General features: G+C 37.7%; 1 protein-coding gene across 1 annotated transcript in view; it reads left to right on the top strand.

Moving 5' to 3' along the window:
• The window catches only part of LOC122816494 (glucagon receptor-like), a 2,063,211-nt gene that overhangs the window by 241,397 nt on the left and 1,801,221 nt on the right, over nucleotides 1–20,593 (top strand). The window lies entirely within an intron of this gene.

The raw sequence follows: 20,593 nt of genomic DNA, 5'->3' as shown, positions 1-20,593 counted from the left end.
CAATCCTCAGTTATTTCAATAATGCCATCAATACTTTTCCTTTCAATTCCTTGTTTATCCATTAAAGATTCCATTCTCCTCTCATTGTTTTTCATTGTTTTACATAAAAAATTGGAAACTTCTTATCTACCCTGTAATAAATACATTGGTTTATACAACAATTAATTAACTTTCCTAATATTTGCTTTGTACATTTCTTTTTCAACTCTTTTCTTTCCATTTCTTGTTTATGACTTCTCATGTTCTCTTAATATAACCCTATATTTCTCCTTTTCATTTTTTCAGAACATTTTTTGTAAATTCATAAATTCATTTTTATATTTTTCTTTAGTTTATCAATCAAGTCTCAGTTGTACCATAAAATGGTAGCCTAGTTTCATGATCATTCCAGATTTCCTCCATATGTTTTTAAAAAATAAATTTCTTTCATAATTTCTCCTGAAAAAACTTTATTGCTTTCACCACTATATTCCTCCTCGTTTATATATTCAGCCTGTATTGCACAATAATCTGCAAAATGTACTTTAATGATTTTAGACTTTCTGTCTCGTAATCCTATAAAATATAGCATAATATCTATATCAGTTTTAATTCTCCCCCAGTATATGTATGTTCTCCTTTTTTACAAACTTGCAATTTTCTTCTCCTTTTCATTTGCCTGCATACTTATATATCTATATTTGTTTTTTTCCCTTTAATCTTCCTTAAATTACAGTTCAAATTACCTGCTACTATTATTTTCATATTCTGAATAACATTTTCAATTCTTCAGACAATGATTCTCTTTTTCCTATTCTATGTGCATCTATTGTTATAATTCTTCAAACTTCCTTATCATTTCTTACAGTACCATTACATATATCTTATCAAAAACTCCAACGTATTTTATCTCCCTGACAGATTTCAAACTGCACTTTTTGTTGCTTAGTTAAATCTCTCACATCTAATAAAACAAGAAAATCACATCTTTATTTGTTTACATCATAAAGGCATATTTTTAATTTTCTTTTCTCATTAATTAAACTATTTTCATTCAAAGAAAGAATACTCAAATTACCCCTTGCCTTTCTTAGTACTCTCTTTATCCAATCTTATTTTTTCTGACACATTTTCCTTGAATTCTTTTGTTTTTATTTCACCATTGCATGTTTCATTTCCTTCACTTATTAACTTTTAAGACTTGTTTTTAACATCACTGTTAAACTCATTTCTTTATTCTCTTATTTCATTGTTTCATATACTGTCTCTTCTCTAGTCTCTTCTGTATTTTTGTCAGAAGAATTATTTTGCAAAATGTGATCATTTTTCCTCTTCATGTTGATTTAAGTTAGCCTCTTTGTTTAAATCAATTTCACAGTCAGACTAAAACTGCTGAGTGCTTCCACATCTTGACCATAACATTTTACAATTATTTTCCCATGCCCTATTTCTCCACATTGTTCACATCTTATCTTATTACAATCATCAACTGGATGTCCACTAGAACCACAAAAAATATTTTAGACTGTCCTCAGTACTTCAACATACCTTTTTGTTATTTACCAATACAATACTTGACAAATGACAAACTCTGCCTTCCATTTTATTCAAACAAGCATCAATTTCCCAAGCCCCATTCCATAAGCCTTTGTCACCAAAACACTTGTTTACTTCAAACCCTTCTTTAGAGTTTTCAGTTAAGTGATAAGTTATTTCAGTCTACCTAATATTTACAGTTCTAAACTGAATCTTTCATTTCCTTCTGAACATTTTATAAGTTCCTCACATTGTGTATTTATTCCATAGGTAACAAAAAGATTTAGCTTCACAATTATTCAAAAAACTTTCAACTACTTCATAAGACTCCAAAGACAGCTCACATAAGCTTTTCTTACCAATATGAATAAAGGCTCTAAAATCTTCTGATTTAATTCCAAGAGGCCTAATTAAGTTGCCCCACACAAAATATCTGTCTATAGGCTCTCTTGATTTGGATTCAGTTTTGATAAGTGGCGTGTTTCTATATACAGTGTCATTGTTCTTATTCAAAGTACTTACATTTTATGGAGCTATGTAAGCATAATATTATCTTACTTTTTTTTGCCCAAGATTAGTAAACTGACTGTTCTCTATAGCATCAGTATTTTCCTTAACTGGAACACTGCTGCTGTCTTCCTCTGTTTCTGTCATTAAAATTTCCATTCTGAACTGTGGCCAAGAAACTGCCACTTTGTCTCTGGGTTCATTGTCATCAATCATATTTTTTTCAAAATGGTTTTTGCTCTTTTTATTGCAGTGTGTATTCTTGCCACTATTCAAGCCATTTTTTGGTCCCTCTTGCTTCTGTGTTGTATTCTTGGATTTTCGTTTGAAGGACCTGTCCTCCAATCCACCTGGTTTTGTGTTCTAAGAAGTGTGCATTAATTAGTTGTTGCATTAATTATTTAATTGTTGCTTTGCCAGTGATGGGAGTAATATATTACAATATGTAACATATTACTGTAATATATTACAATTTCTACTAACCAGTAATACAACGGGTTACTTTTTCAAAATAGTAACTAGTAATAGTAATATATTACTTTTTAGTAACGAGTAACTCAAATGTGCGTTACTTTTTAGTTACTTTTCCTTAAATGAGTGGTTCTCAAAGTGGGCGATATCACCCCCTAAAGAGTGATGACAAACTACCAGGGTCCCTATATACTAAGTTTAGTAACCAGATGTTAGGAGGTAATAGAGACTTTGAAGTGGCAATTTGGATAAAACTTTACAACATAATGTTGGCACAACTCATAGTACATAGCATTCGTAATAAATCACTAGAATTGTCTGGAGCAAAATTTACTTCATTTTTTAGCACTGTAAGGAGGTGAAAGCTAACAACGACCAGACTCCGGCCCTGCCCTGGTAGTGTGGGACTCTCACCCTCCAAAATGCCAGCTAAGATTGGGACAATTCTAGCTTTCTAGAGATCATATCCTTACCTTGCCATATAATAAAAGCCACTGGTTCTCCATACCACCGTGAATCAGAATCAAACTCATCACTCATGGGTTTAGTACCCAACACCCTAACCCACTGCACCAAGTGGGACTCTTCAGATGGATCTATGATCAACCAACTTTTGTCTTGACAATTTTTTGTTATGTTCTGTTTAAAATTCTTTTTGGGTTTCAATTTTTAGTTGCTGAAAATAGACAAAATGTGATAGGTTTTTGTAGGTCTTGTGCTGTTGGCTGGTTTGGTTTAATTATTATCTGTGACTCTCTACCTATAAAGACTAGTCTTCTTCTTCTTCTTCTTCTTCTTCTTCTTCTTCTTCTTCTCCTCCTTTCGGCTGTGCCCATTAGGGATCACCATGGTGGATCATCAGTCTGCAGAACAAGTGGCAGTAGAGTTTTACATTGTCAAGTTGCCAGCTCAGCGCCCAACCTTCCTGAGAAGGCACACGCATGCACACATTCACACCTAGGGCCAATTTAGAATGTCTAATCCACCTGCAGCATGTCTTGGGAATGTAGGAGGAAACTGGAGCACCCCATGGAAACACACGCAAACACAGGGAATGTATGTTCCAGTCATCCATCCAGATGTGTTTGTGTGTAATAAACATCTTAAATGAACACCCAAGCCTCATTGTCTTATTTGAATACATAAGATGAGCGGCATGGTGTCAGAATGGGATCCAAGGTCAAAACTTCTTAAAACCATGAGGCACACACAGTCAGAAATGGAGGAAGATACAGGAGTGGCGCAAACAACTCATAAACAGGTCAGAAAATATTTCCAGGTACTTAAACTCGTTTAAATGATTTTTCCCTCAATGAATATAAAGCAAAGAATTCAAAACTTTCAAAATGAATTACTGAAATTGCAACATATTGATAAAAGTACTTGAAAAAAATTACAAAAACATTTGAAACAATATCCGAATTGCATAAAATGTTTGAAAAAGAGAAAACAACTGTATTTTTTTGCAATGTACTACTTTTTCACATTAACTAAAGCTACTCGAAGTATCTAAAGTGTGCAAAGTGTTGGCAGTGTGTGCAGTATTACAGTACAGTCTTTTCAAAGAGTACAGTTATTTCATAGAGTCTGTTGTGCAGCTGAATATAAATACCTGATGCGTGTTTGTTACTTATTTTGCATGGCAGAGGGATTTGGTAGACATGGTCCACTTGTGTTTGATAATAATATTGCTGAAAATTGGAGACTGAGCAAGAATATGATATTTTCATACAGGCTGCTTTAGCTGATAAAGACAGATGTACAAAAGCATTTATTCTGCTCAACTTAGCTGGTTCAGTAGTCATTGAGAGAAAATATTGATTTGTGTATGTACCTGCTGTTTATGCAGAGGAGGGAGAAGACTGCCATACTGTGGTACAGGCTCAAATGTAGGAAGGCCCTGAGTGCTTAAAACATAAATTTAGAGAAATGTGCAACCCTCAAATGAATAATACAGAGGAAAGGCCCATATTTTATCCAAGAGATCAAAAGTCTGGTAAAACTTTTGCAGCATATATAACTGACTTGAGAAACAAGACAAAAACATGCAGATTTGGTGATCTGAGAGATGAGATGATAAATTACAGGCTTGTGTGTGGTGTTAATAATGATGCAGTGAGAAAGATTTTGCTTCGAGACAGTGATTTAACTTTAAGCAAAGCCGTAGAGATTTGTCAGATATATGAGCTTACTGAAAACCACATGAATATGCTTACGAATGAGAAGAGCATGCTTGTACCTTCTTCCAGCACAAATGTTGATAGAATGCAACTTGAGGTTAAGAGGTATAGGCCAAAGGGTATGGCCCCCACAATGAAACCCAGGGCAGCTTTAGTAAAATCCAGGGCACATGCAGCAAAACTGAGGGGTAATTTAGCAAAACCATGGTAAACCTCATAGTCAACTGTCATAATTATGGAGGCAGTCATGATCCTAAACGAGAAAAGCGCTTAGCTTTTATTCAGCAATGCCACAGACGTAAAAAGTGGAATCATTTCAGAAAGCTTTGTAAATATAAAGAGGCACATTCTTTTATTAAGAGAGAGCATTCCAGGAAGCAAGTTGATCAAGTAGAAAACTGCTACCCTACGTTTTATGTTGATGTAGTCTCCGTGCTTGAGGAAAAGGTTAATGCAGTAGATTTGTTGGCAAAGAGCAAAGTGTTTTCTACTGTACTGATTAATGGGAAACCTGTAGAGTTCAAAATTGATACTAGTTCAAAGTGCAATGTTAAGTCAGCAGACATGTTTGTTAAGCTAAAAGCAGGTGAAAAACTTGATTTGGCAAAGTGTGCGAAGCTTGTTTACTCATGGTGGTGAAGAGATTCAAACCAAAGGCTCAGTAGTGCTTTCATGCTATTCTGTTGGGAACAGCCAAGACTTGCAGTTTTACATAGTCAAAAGACACATGCAGTCATTGTTAGACCTCAAAAGTAGTTTGAAAATGGGACCAATTTCATTTAATAAGGAAGTTCACCATGTAAGCATCAATAACAATGAACGTTTCACACAGAATATTTTTTCTGAATATGTTGATATTTTCAAAGATGAGTTTGGCATCTCCCAGTTGTGTACTCCCTGGAATTAGACCACAAGGTAAGCCAAGTTGTCAGACAAGCATAGAAGGTTCCAGTAGCAATGGAATGCAAACTAAAAGCAGAGCTAGACACAATGGTGCATTTAGGAGTAATTTGTCCAGTAGAAGAACCAACTGAATGAGTATCCTCCATGGCAGTAGCTCATAAGAAAAGCTCAGATGACATTTGAATATGTATTGATCCAAGAGATTTGAACAAAGTACTGAAACAACCTTATCATCCAATGCGTACAGTTGAAGAAGTTGCTGCCCTCATGCCAAATTCCACTGTTTATCTGTCTTAGATGCAAAAAGTTTGTTTTGGCAGAGTTTACTTAATCGAAAAATTTCCTCGCTAACCACTTTCAGCACACCAGTTGGAAGGTACAGATTTTTAAGAATGCCATTTGAGATAAATTCTGCCAGTGAAGTCCTCCAACATGCGATGGAGCAATTTATTTTCTGGATATCCATGTGCTTTTATAGTAGATGATATTCTTGAAGGAGGCAATGGTGAAGTCGAACATGATACAAACCTTAGGAAAGTTCTAGATCATGACAATGAAGTGAATCTTAAACTGAATTTTCAGAAATGTAAATTCAGCCTAAAAGAAGTTACTTATATGGGTCATTTGTTTACCAGTTCAGGCTTATGACCAGATCCGTCCAAATAAGCTGCAATTCTTGAGATGCCAGCTCAAGACAATGCCACATCTTTACAACATTTTCTTAGCACAGTCAACTATTTAGGCAAGTTCATACCTGGTATAAGTGAGCTTTCAGCACCACTATGAGAGCTGACATGCCAAAATGTAACTTGGTACTGGCTGGAACAACACCAAAGAGCATTCAATGTCCTGAAACAGAAAATTGCCAGTCCACCGACTTTGAGATATTATGATGTTCACAAACCTGTAACGTTTTTCCTGTGATACTTCAAAATATGGTCTTGGTTCAGTAATTCTTCAAGAGGTAGACCAGTAGCCTATGTGTCTAAAACTCTAACTCAATCTGAGATGCAGTATGCACAAATTGAAAAAGAGCTTTTGGCAATAGTGTTTGCATGTTCGAAGTTCAGTGATTATATTTATGGTTGATCTATAAAGACTGAAACTGATCACCAACGTCTGGTTACTATTTTGAGAAAACCAATGCACACAGCTTCAGCTAAATTGCAATGCATGAAGTTAAAATTGCAAAAGTACAATTTCAGTATGGTTTACACAAAAGGCAAACGTCTTTATCTTGCTGATACTTTATCCAGATCACCCAGACAAACCACCGACCAGCATGACAATGAGAAAGCTGATTTTGAAGTTAAGGAAGTGAGAAATTTTTCTTCCACGTGTCTGGATGAGATTTGAAATCACATAGCTTCTGATCCAGTTCTCTAGAAGCTGAACCATTTTATCAGTCACAGATGGCCAGCAAAGCAATCTTGTTTACCACTAGATGTCCAGCAGTATTTTCCTTAGAAAGACAAAATTTGATGGAAAATGGTATCATCATGAAAGGTCCAAAAGTGGTAATTCCAAAATCCTTGCAACAAGAGTATATTAAATCTTTGCACTGAGGTTACCTGGGAACTGATTCTACCAAAAGAAGGGCGAGAGGACTAGTATTTTGGCATTCTATGTCAAAAGGTATTGAGAAGAAAATCTCAGCTTGTTCAATTTGTAATAGTACTAAACTGCAACAAAAAGAACCACTTCAGTTGAACCAGATTCCTGAACTACCTTGGTCGACAGTAGCCAGAGATATTTTCAAATAAAATGGTGAGCTTTATTTGGTATTAGTAGACTCTTATTCAGATTGATTCAAGATTGACCTACTTCCTTACCTAACTTCCAGTGCTGTCATTACAAAATTGAAAAGACATTTTTCTGTCTGTGGTAGTCCACACAGTCATTTCCTACAATGGTGCACAGTTCACAAGTCAGCAGTTCAAAAGATTTGCTGAGACATGGACTTTGTTTATGTTACTAGTAGTTCTGAGTGTCCACAGTCTAATGGCTTGGCTGAACATGCAGTTCAAACTGCAAAACAGTTGTTGGAGAAATCAAAAAAAGACAAAACTGATATTCTTAATTTGATTAATCTCAGAAACATTCCTCGAGACAATTTACTTGGTTCAACTGCTCAGAGATTGATGTCGAGACAAACCAGAACTACGCTACCAGTCAGTAAGAATTTGTTGAGTCCATGTGTTAAAATCAACAAAGCAGTAAAAGCTCAACTCATGAAAAAGCATTTGTCACAGATATTCCATTATGACAAAACAGCAAACCTCTCAAATCATTAAAAGAAGGAAAGATAGTGAGGCTGCAGACAGCAAAAAGTTTTGATTGAGTAGGACTTGCGAAACATGTATGTGAGGAACTAAGATAATACATCATTGAGTCACAAGGAACAGAATTTAGGTGGCATCATAAACATTTATTGCTGGTGTCCAAGCCAGTGTTACACCATCTTGTCTGTAACTGAGACTCTAATTCTTGGAGTAGGCTTTCGAATGTTCTTGTTCCCGAGAACAATTCATCTTCTGTTCCTGTTCCAGAAAGTGCCCCTGAAGTTCCTAATGAAGAGCATTCCCCAGTAACTGTCCCTGTTGCTAAAACCAGTACTGATTATTATATAATGAGGTCAGGTCATATCTCAAGACCTTATCCAAGATACACAGCAACCTGGACATGATTGTTATTGTTTATGTGTTTACATAATTTGCATACGTATCTGATTGTCATTTTTCATTTGCATAACAAAATTATTGTAATTTTTCATTTGTGCAAAAAAAATATCTAAGACAGAGGCTGTAGATCATAGTGTGCTTGTTGTACTTTTAAAGCCACTATAGTTCATGGGCATGTGCATATAAGTACTGAGTACATGCAAGCAGAGCGCCATTTTGTGTAAGCAGCCAGAGTGAAGACATGTATATGTGTTGCAATCAGTCAGTTTGCTAGCTCGTTTAAGTTTTATGTTCCAGTCATCCATCCTGTTGTATTTGTGCATAATAACAAACACCCAAGTGTCATCATCTTATTTGAATACACAAGACAAGCAACAGGGAGGATATGCAGACTCTGCACAGAAGGCACCCCAGCCGCAAATCAAACCAGAGACCCTCTTCCTGTGAAGTGACAATGCTAACTGCTGCACCCAGCTGTAAATAGTAATCTGCTGGAGTTTTCAACTGTTAAATGCTATTCATCATCATTGTAACATTGTGTATACAACTTTAATAATACATTTATATGCATGTGCTTACTTGTAAGTAAATCTAATATTATAATTGATAAACTATACTTATATAAAAGTAATGTATTACTATTACTAGTTACTTTAGTTAGTAACTAGTAATAGTAATATTTTACTTTTTAGAAAAGTAATAAGCAATAGTAATATATTACTTTCACTGAAAAGTAACTAGTAATAGTAACTTATTATTTTTATTATGCAACTACCACAACACTGTGCATTGCTATATTATGAGATGAGTTTTTTATCTGTTAGATCTGATGAAGCATTTGTTTGGGAAACACAAAAGTGCTTATCTGCCTTAAGTTTTATTAAAGTTTTTATGCTCCTTGCTGCTGTAGTGTTCCTGCTATTTTTATTTGTTTCACTTTATTTCTGGAGTATAGTCTGGAACTTAGCAGACTACTGGGCTTCTGTCTTGCCTAAATTAGACATAATGTTAGAACTTATATGACAATGATATATTTATAAAAATTATAGCCAGTTTATAGAGAATTTAAGGAGAGGTAAAAAGGAAGATTATGTCGGGGAGTGAAACTGATTGAAGTAAGGAAGTGAGTGAAGAAGGAAGCTAAGACGGTATAAGGTATGAATAGGTACTTGTTCATATTTAGGAATATAGTTTATTATGGGGTTGAGCTAAAACAGAGCCAGATTTTGGCTAGGAAGCCTTTCATCATGGTTATAAAGGACTTGACGGAGGGTACTGACCTGATGGATACAGGTAATGAGTTCCAGGCCTTAGCAACCTAGTATGATAACAGACCATGCCTAGTAGATTTGAGAGGTTTGTGGAGAGAGGCGTCTTTGTTCATTATATCATAATAACAGATTGGGAACATAGTTGTGTAGAATGGTATTTAGTGCCAGAAAAGCAGATGGATGCTGGTAAGAAGCTGTGTATATGTTAGTTGATGGGGTAGTTTTAACCAGTTCAGGCCTTTTTAGCGCAATACAGTGATGGGTTCTGAAAGGGGTATTTGCTGCAAATTTAGACACTTTATTATAGCATTGTTCAAGTTTTGAATTTTGTGATACCCTGAGGGTAGTAAGGATAAGAGCGCCATAAACTAGTGAGGTGAGGAGGTAAGTAGTGGCAAATGTAGTTTTAGTTGGATTGGTGAGAAAGTGTTAGGGGCTGTAAAGCATCTCAATTTTTTGGTGATTTTTTTTTGTCTAATTATCTATATGCAGGTCCACTAACATCCCTAATAACATGCTAAAAGAAATGATTGTGTTCATAGATTCATAAATACATGCTAGGCTAACAGCCTAACCTCACAACCCAACTCAATTGTGTCCCCATGTAACACGGGGATCTATTTGTTAGAGGATGTTAGGAGGTTGCTAAAGGTTTACTGGGGTGTATGTTAGTTAGGGAATATTTACTGTTGGCCTCTGTCTATCAGAGACATAGAGACCAGACATGAGATGATTTTTCAATTTCCCATCCAATGGTCAAGGTTACTTTTCAATAGGGTTAGGAATAGACTTGGCGTCACATGGATGGGGCACCTATTCCAGAGCATGGAGATCCTTTGAGACACATATCTGTCTCACCAGCATGTTCTATTTATGTTACAAGCAAAGTTTAAACAATTGGATGTAATGACTCTGTTGTTATTTATTTTACAGATATGCAAGAGGTCCATCAGGGCTGGATCTGAGGATGCCTTATATGCCAAGCATAGATCACCTCTCAGTAACCTGTAGGAGACTAAGCACAGAGATAGGGCTTTAAGGTGGTCTGTACAGGACAATGTATTAACACCCTGGATTTTGTTGGTAAGGAACCTCTGTGGACATTCAACTGTTGCATATGCCCGGTCAGGTACATGTAGAGGGGGGCATTGTACTTGATATGTCTTCTAAGGGTCAAGTAAAGTGGTACTATAACTTACTTGGATCTAGATGCCATACCCTTACTTATAAGTTGGGCAACATAGAATGCTTTTCTTAGTACCTTGGCTATGTACTGGTTAGAGGCCAGATTACTGTCTTCATATTTTTTCCTGATCCCTAACTACTGAGCCATTTCTTAGGTGTGACATATTGAAGGAATAATTAATCTAGGTGGACTTTTTTCCCAAAATATACTATAAAGCATTTCTTAGCATTGAGTTTTAATCCGTGGCTTTGGGACCGGCCATTTGTCTATGCTAGACCATCTTGCAGGATGTTAGTGTCATGAGGTAAGGGATGAAGTCTATCATTAAGTGGACGAAAGTGCTCATCTTTATAAATATTGTTGGTTTTACAAGTGTTGCTGATTAGTTCAGGATATCTGCTGCCTGTTACATTTTTCTTATTTTTATTATGAGGGATTCTATGATAGCTTCCAATTTGCAGTCATCTGCAAACTTGGTGAGCCAGAGGCCCTTGGCATTAGCCTTGACCTCCAAGAAGTAGATGCCAAACAGGAGCAGGCCCAGCACTGAATCCTAAGGTACTTTGCTGGTGACTGTTCTCTTGGTGGAGGTCAGTCATATCTGTGAGCCAGCTTTATTTATGCATAGTTCTGTGTGTTTGTTGATAATGCCTGAGTGGGATATTGTATCAAATGCCTTAGCCAGGTCTAGGTAGGCAGTGTGTACTGTTTTCCCTTCTCCATTGCTTCAGTGATCCTCTCAAAGAAGTCGACCAGGTTAAGTATGCACAACCTTTGACAAAACCAAATTGTGATGGGTCCAGTGACTGTAGGTTGCCAGTGTCTTTGTTGATTATTTCCATGATAATTTGTTCCATGGTTTTGCATATTAGTGTAGTCAGACTAATGAGTCTGTAGTTCCTGGGGTTGGTTGATGATCCACCGTTGTGAAGAAGGATGACCATTGAAGTCCTCCATTCATGCAGTACATAGTCGGTTTTGATGCTGTAGTTCAAAAATTACTCAAGTGGTCCTGACAGGTCATGTCTCAAGCTATTTATGAGGCAACCCACACATAATGAGGCTGTGCTTTTGGCCTTAATGAATGTCGCCATGACCTGCTCCCTGATAATAGTTGGGGGAGTTAAGCAAGTAGAGATTTCATGGGGGGAGGCAGTGGAGGGTGAAGTTAGAGCTGAATCTGTCAGCTAGCAGATTCATTATCTCATTCTGCTTTGTGAAGGTGGTACCACTCACCACCAGATCAGCACACTGCTCTGTGTTACCTTTATAGTTTTAGAGATAGCTATAGAAGGCTTTGTGGCTGTCTTTTGACAGAGAGGGGCTATCTTGACCTCATAATTGGCCTTGTTGCTTTAATTAGTACTCTTAGTTTCCTGTTTAGTTTAATTAATATTATTAAGATAGAGAATTTCAAATTTTGTATTTTCAGGGAGGTTGGCCTAATGGTTAAGGTGTTTGCCTTACAAACACAAGGTGCAGGGTTTGAATCTCACAAGGGATAATTGGCTAGGCTTAAAATGGCTCGCAAGGGCAGTTAGCCTAGTACTAACCTATGAACCTATGATAGAGGGATTTGGAGCAAAAAAAAGTAGAAGTTTCTTTGTTTTTTGGAGTTGAGCATGAGCTGTGAGTTACAAAACTATATTTCAGTGGCTGTTAAAGCTTCCTGAGTAATTTTTTGGAGATATGCTTTGTTATCATATGTACATATGATTGTGGAGCCATCTAGATATTGCATTAGGGAGATCTGTTGTATGGATATGTGGAAGGTGTCTGAGAGAAAGTTAAGGGGAAGGGGACCTAGGATAGAGCCTTGTGGTACACTTCTGCTGACTGGGAGGTACAGAGAGAGGGTGGAGTGCCATTTTATCGACTGATACCTATTAAACAGGTAGCTTTTGAACCATAAAAGGTGGGCTGAGGTAGACCTAATGAGGACATTTGAAATAGATGTTTTCTGTGACAAACTGTGTCAAAGGCTTCAGACAAGTCTATAAATAAGGACGATACTAGGTTGCCGTTATTTATAGCTTTATTGAATCATCTTTAACGGTCAGAAATGCAATGTTAGTAGTACAGGACAGACACAAGTTGTGTTGTGTGTGGAATTGGAGTTCTGCCCACAGAAGATAGTTTATAAATTGTTTTTGAATACATTTACAAGTATTTTAGTGAGTGGGGATACGACTGCTGTATGTCGAATGTTAGTAAAGTCTGTTGAACTTCCTTCTATGTGTAGAGGGATAATGTGTGATGTTTGTCCTGGAGAGAGGAAATGTGGAATTCCTGGACCGACCTATTTATAGGAATTGAAACAGGATACGTAAAGCTATTGGCTGCTATTTTAAAGTAATCACTTGGAAAGTCATCAACTGAAATAGAGCATGGTTTGAGTTTATTTAAGAGTAGCTTTGTATAGGATGTGGGCACAGGTTTGAATGTAAAAGTGGATGTGGTGACACGTGGCTGTTGTGCAGGGTTGGGATTAGATGCTGGGGAAACCTTGTTTCGAGATGCTATAATATCTATGAAATAAGACTTGAATTCTATTTCAGTTTTGAGTGGTGAGTTACTGGGAGAGGGATTAGGGTCACATTTTTGGCTGGGATGTAAAGCTTATTTAATGACTGGCCAAATGTTTTAGGGCTGTGTTTACTTAATGTTGTTGTTGCCTAGTTTTTTCTTCATTTTCCCTTTAGTACACTTGCAGAGCATTCTGAACGTTGTGAGATATTGTGGTGGTTTATCTTCTTGCTATTCTTTCTCCTTTTTCTCTAGCATTAGCATTCTACTCCTTTAGATAGACAAAATGCATCATTTGTTTCTGCTGTCTTCCTTCAAGGAGCTGCAATTTAGAATATTTACAAACGTCGGATTGAATTCATTTGCAGCATCATTTATGGAGAGGAGTTTTAGGATTTTCTGTTTAACAGATGATAGGGTAGTAATGAATATTCCTGGGTTGGATAGGTTGCAAGTTGTTTTATAACCTCAGATCAATTATTACAGAGAGCAATCAGTTTATAGCCAGTACAATGCAATTAAAAAGGAGGTACAAAGTGGAATAGGTTTTTACTGAATGCAGAAATCAGGAAGCTAGAGAGACTAAGTAACTGGCATATGCAGTGTAATCTGTTAGTCAAGTGAAAGGACAGTGGCCAATTTAGTAAGTGGTCCGTAGCATTCAAGGACTACTCCTTTGGGAGAATATCACAGCGACTTTCCAGCACAGGGCGGGCACATATTTGACTAGTTAAAGGTAATACACAGCAAGGCTATTCATGTTTAACTTGCTTGCATTGCACAATGACAAAGTTCTCAGTGAAAAGTTTTGGGAGTTGGGCCTTGTGGCAGAACTCATGTAGTATCATCATCAGGGTTTGATGTAGTGACCACAGGCTTTGCTCAATGACAAAAGTCTCAGTGAAACTTTCGAAAGGTTGAGCCTTGTAGCAAAAGTCTTGCAGTATCAGTGTCATCATTGGATGTAGTGGCCAGAGGCTATTGCATGATGTAATGGTAAATTTAGTTATACAGCTGTACTTTACCTTTAGAACCTCTGGTCAGAATATTAGTAACTATTTTCTAGCAATGCTCATTTTAAAAGCAATGTAATAAGTATTTTAGCAGCATATAGTGATTAAATTAATTTGTCTTTTCTAAGAACTAAGAGTTTGGTAGCTTCATGTACTAACTTCTCAGATTCATTGCAACTGCAAGCTAGAGGGATCATATTTCATTGTACTTCCATCTCAGCTGCTCATTGACTTTTGACTAGCAACATACAAGAACTTCCTGACTGGTGTTACAAGAAAATGGTCGTTTACCACAGCATTGCATTCACTTCTGTTTAATAAAACATATCAGTTTAACACATGTTAAACCAAGAAGCCACAAGTGCTATTTCTTTTATTTTATTTTCATTTATTTTCTTTTATTTTTTTTTCTTGTCTTTTCACAATAAAAAACACTTTAGCCAGAAAATGAAAAAAAAATCATCTCTTAGGTGCTTGGGGTTCATAGGCATATACTAGGCTAATGACCACTAGGGCCTTGTCTTTAAAACTAGCCATGCATAACATATCTGACAAGTTTAGGAACCTTAGTATTATTCTAAGGAGGTATATGCAGGCTAGGGCTTGGGTACTCAAGCATTTCTAGACTACCTTGGACTATAAGGGGCATAGGTGCCTGATCAGGGGTAAATTTCCGATTCTCTATCCACTAGTCCAAATTGTGCTTAATTTGGGTTAGGGAAGAACTCTGCTTCACTTGCTTTGGAAGCCTGTTCCAAAGAAGGGGTGGTATTTGAGACAAATGCCTGTCCCTCCAACATGTCCTATTTATGTTGCAATGAAGGTTGAAGTCCCTAGATCAGGCAATTCTGATGCTATTTCTTTTGCAGATATTCAAAAGGTCCATCAGAGTGGGATCCAAGGATGCCTTGATAGCCAGGCATAGATCATCCCTTATCAGTCTGTAGGAGACTGAGTACAGAGATAAGGCTTTGAGACAATCCTGATAGGCATGTTGTTTATGCCCTGTATCCTTTTTTGTGAGGAACTTCTCTTGACATTCCCGTTGTTGCATATGCCTGACCAAGTGCATACCGAAGTGGGTGTTGTACTCAATGATTGGTCTGATGAGAGTCGAGTACAGTAAAACAATGACTTCCTCTTGGACCCAAATGCCATATCTAAGTTACATGACATAGGATGATTTCCTTGCTACATTAGTCACATGATGGTCAGGTTACTGTCTACATATACTGCAAAATCCCTGACTACTGGGTCTTCTCTTAGGGGTGCATTATCAATGAGGTAGTTTTCAGGGCTAGCCGATGATTTTACTTACTTTTGTCATATAAACAAGTATAGATTAATGTACAGTATATAGACTGCTTACCTCATCACATCTTTCAGATCTAGTTATGAACTTAGCATGACATCAAAGGCTGAGTGAAATAATGATGTATTTATTGACATGGGCCCAAAAGGTAGGGTGGACCCTGGCAAGTGTAGTGAAATTATTCTGTGCTAAGGAGTGGAAGACAAGAGAAATGCCTTGAATGGAAGTATTTAGAAGGAAGTATTTCCTGCTTCAGCATCTAGGATGTATACTGTATTCTTATAAAGAGGCAGGCTTAAATGCTAACATACCTCAGGAATGGAAAGAGCGTTCCTCTTACTGTCAGCTACCAGATTAGTGTACTTGTACTGTACCACAAGAGTCAGTTTATGCAGACACTGTATAACAGGTCTGTATGGTATTAGGTGTACAGGTGTACTGATGTACTTGTACTGTACCACAAGAGTCAGTTTATGCAGACACTGTATAACAGGTCTGTATGGTATTAGGTGTACAGGTGTACTGATGTACTTGTACTGTACCACAAGAGTCAGTTTATGTAGACACTGTATAACAGGTCTGTATGGTATTAGGTGTACAGGTGTACTGATGTACTTGTACTGTACCACAAGAGTCAGTTTATGTAGACACTGTATAACAGGTCTGTATGGTATTAGGTGTACAGGTGTACTGATGTACTTGTACTGTACCACAAGAGTCAGTTTATGCAGACACTGTATAAAAGGTCTGTATGGTATTAGGTGTACAGGTGTACTGATGTACTTGTACTGTACCACAAGAGTCAGTTTATGTAGACACTGTATAACAGGTCTGTATGGTATTAGGTGTACAGGTGTACTGATGTACTTGTACTGTACCACAAGAGTCAGTTTATGCAGACACTGTATAACAGGTCTGTATGGTATTAGGTGTACAGGTGTACTGATGTACTTGTACTGTACCACAAGAGTCAGTTTATGCAGACACTGTATAACAGGTCTGTATGGTATTAGGTGTACAGGTGTACTGATGTACTTGTACTCTACCACAAGAGTCAGTTTATGCAGACACTGTATAACAGGTCTGTATGGTATTAGGTGTACAGGTGTACTGATGGACTTGTACTCTACCACAAGAGTCAGTTTATGCAGACACTGTATAACAGGTCTGTATGGTATTAGGTGTACAGGTGTACTGATGGACTTGTACTCTACCACAAGAGTCAGTTTATGCAGACACTGTATAACAGGTCTGTATGGTATTAGGTGTACAGGTGTACTGATGGACTTGTACTCTACCACAAGAGTCAGTTTATGCAGACACTGTATAACAGGTCTGTATGGTATTAGGTGTACAGGTGTACTGATGGACTTGAACTCTACCACAAGAGTCAGTTTATGCAGACACTGTATAACAGGTCTGTATGGTATTAGGTGTACAGGTGTACTGATGGACTTGTACTCTACCACAAGAGTCAGTTTATGCAGACACTGTATAACAGGTCTGTATGGTATTAGGTGTACAGGTGTACTGATGTACTTGTACTGTACCACAAGAGTCAGTTTATGCAGACACTGTATAACAGGTCTGTATGGTATTAGGTGTACAGGTGTACTGATGTACTTGTACTGTACCACAAGAGTCAGTTTATGCAGACACTGTATAACAGGTCTGTATGGTATTAGGTGTACAGGTGTACTGATGTACTTGTACTGTACCACAAGAGTCAGTTTATGCAGACACTGTATAACAGGTCTGTATGGTATTAGGTGTACAGGTGTACTGATGTACTTGTACTGTACCACAAGAGTCAGTTTATGCAGACACTGTATAACAGGTCTGTATGGTATTAGGTGTACAGGTGTACTGATGTACTTGTACTGTACCACAAGAGTCAGTTTATGCAGACACTTTATAACAGGTCTGTATGGTATTAGGTGTACAGGTGTACTGATGTACTTGTACTGTACCACAAGAGTCAGTTTATGCAGACACTGTATAACAGGTCTGTATGGTATTAGGTGTACAGGTGTACTGATGTACTTGTACTGTACCACAAGAGTCAGTTTATGTAGACACTGCATAACAGGTCTGTATGGTATTAGGTGTACAGGTGTACTGATGTACTTGTACTGTACCACAAGAGTCAGTTTATGTAGACACTGTATAACAGGTCTGTATGGTATTAGGTGTACAGGTGTACTGATGTACTTGTACTGTACCACAAGAGTCAGTTTATGCAGACACTGTATAACAGGTCTGTATGGTATTAGGTGTACAGGTGTACTGATGTACTTGTACTGTACCACAAGAGTCAGTTTATGCAGACACTGTATAACAGGTCTGTATGGTATTAGGTGTACAGGTGTACTGATGTACTTGTACTGTACCACAAGAGTCAGTTTATGCAGACACTGTATAACAGGTCTGTATGGTATTAGGTGTACTGATGTACTTGTACTGTACCACAAGAGTCAGTTTATGCAGACACTGTATAACAGGTCTGTATGGTATTAGGTGTACAGGTGTACTGATGTACTTGTACTGTACCACAAGAGTCAGTTTATGTAGACACTGTATAACAGGTCTGTATGGTATTAGGTGTACAGGTGTACTGATGTACTTGTACTGTACCACAAGAGTCAGTTTATGCAGACACTGTATAACAGGTCTGTATGGTATTAGGTGTACAGGTGTACTGATGTACTTGTACTGTACCACAAGAGTCAGTTTATGCAGACACTGTATAACAGGTCTGTATGGTATTAGGTGTACAGGTGTACTGATGTACTTGTACTGTACCACAAGAGTCAGTTTATGTAGACACTGTATAACAGGTCTGTATGGTATTAGGTGTACAGGTGTACTGATGTACTTGTACTGTACCACAAGAGTCAGTTTATGCAGACACTGTATAACAGGTCTGTATGGTATTAGGTGTACAGGTGTACTGATGTACTTGTACTGTACCACAAGAGTCAGTTTATGCAGACACTGTATAACAGGTCTGTATGGTATTAGTTGTACAAGTGTACTGATGTACTTGTACTGTACCACAAGAGTCAGTTTATGCAGACACTGTATAACAGGTCTGTATGGTATTAGGTGTACAGGTGTACTGATGTACTTGTACTGTACCACAAGAGTCAGTTTATGCAGACACTGTATAACAGGTCTGTATGGTATTAGGTGTACAGGTGTACTGATGTACTTGTACTGTACCACAAGAGTCAGTTTATGCAGACACTGTATAACAGGTCTGTATGGTATTAGGTGTACAGGTGTACTGATGTACTTGTACTGTACCACAAGAGTCAGTTTATGCAGACACTGTATAACAGGTCTGTATGGTATTAGGTGTACAGGTGTACTGATGTACTTGTACTGTACCACAAGAGTCAGTTTATGCAGACACTGTATAACAGGTCTGTATGGTATTAGGTGTACAGGTGTACTGATGTACTTGTACTGTACCACAAGAGTCAGTTTATGCAGACACTGTATAACAGGTCTGTATGGTATTAGGTGTACAGGTGTACTGATGTACTTGTACTGTACCACAAGAGTCAGTTTATGCAGACACTGTATAACAGGTCTGTATGGTATTAGGTGTACAGGTGTACTGTTGTACTTGTACTGTACCACAAGAGTCAGTTTATGCAGACACTGTATAACAGGTCTGTATGGTATTAGGTGTACAGGTGTACTGTTGTACTTGTACTGTACCACAAGAGTCAGTTTATGCAGACACTGTATAACAGGTCTGTATGGTATTAGGTGTACAGGTGTACTGATGTACTTGTACTGTACCACAAGAGTCAGTTTATGCAGACACTGTATAACAGGTCTGTATGGTATTAGGTGTACAGGTGTACTGATGTACTTGTACTGTACCACAAGAGTCAGTTTATGCAGACACTGTATAACAGGTCTGTATGGTATTAGGTGTACAGGTGTACTGATGTACTTGTACTGTACCACAAGAGTCAGTTTATGCAGACACTGTATAACAGGTCTGTATGGTATTAGGTGTACAGGTGTACTGATGTACTTGTACTGTACCACAAGAGTCAGTTTATGCAGACACTGTATAACAGGTCTGTATGGTATTAGGTGTACAGGTGTACTGATGTACTTGTACTGTACCACAAGAGTCAGTTTATGCAGACACTGTATAACAGGTCTGTATGGTATTAGGTGTACAGGTGTACTGATGTACTTGTACTGTACCACAAGAGTCAGTTTATGCAGACACTGTATAACAGGTCTGTATGGTATTAGGTGTACAGGTGTACTGATGGACTTGTACTGTACCACAAGAGTCAGTTTATGCAGACACTGTATAACAGGTCTGTATGGTATTAGGTGTACAGGTGTACTGATGGACTTGTACTCTACCACAAGAGTCAGTTTATGCAGACACTGTATAACAGGTCTGTATGGTATTAGGTGTACAGGTGTACTGATGGACTTGTACTCTACCACAAGAGTCAGTTTATGCAGACACTGTATAACAGGTCTGTATGGTATTAGGTGTACAGGTGTACTGATGGACTTGTACTCTACCACAAGAGTCAGTTTATGCAGACACTGTATAACAGGTCTGTATGGTATTAGGTGTACAGGTGTACTGATGGACTTGTACTCTACCACAAGAGTCAGTTTATGCAGACACTGTATAACAGGTCTGTATGGTATTAGGTGTACAGGTGTACTGATGGACTTGTACTCTACCACAAGAGTCAGTTTATGCAGACACTGTATAACAGGTCTGTATGGTATTAGGTGTACAGGTGTACTGATGGACTTGTACTCTACCACAAGAGTCAGTTTATGCAGACACTGTATAACAGGTCTGTATGGTATTAGGTGTACAGGTGTACTGATGTACTTGTACTGTACCACAAGAGTCAGTTTATGCAGACACTGTATAACAGGTCTGTATGGTATTAGGTGTACAGGTGTACTGATGTGACTTGTACTGTACCACAAGAGTCAGTTTATGCAGACACTGTATAACAGGTCTGT

Source organism: Protopterus annectens, chromosome 12.part0 (assembly GCF_019279795.1).
Source record: "Protopterus annectens isolate FY-2018-M chromosome 12.part0, PAN1.0, whole genome shotgun sequence".
Taxonomy (NCBI): Eukaryota; Metazoa; Chordata; order Ceratodontiformes; family Protopteridae; genus Protopterus; species Protopterus annectens.
Note: the sequence above shows the minus strand (reverse complement) of the source record. Positions and strands in the feature narration are given on the sequence as shown.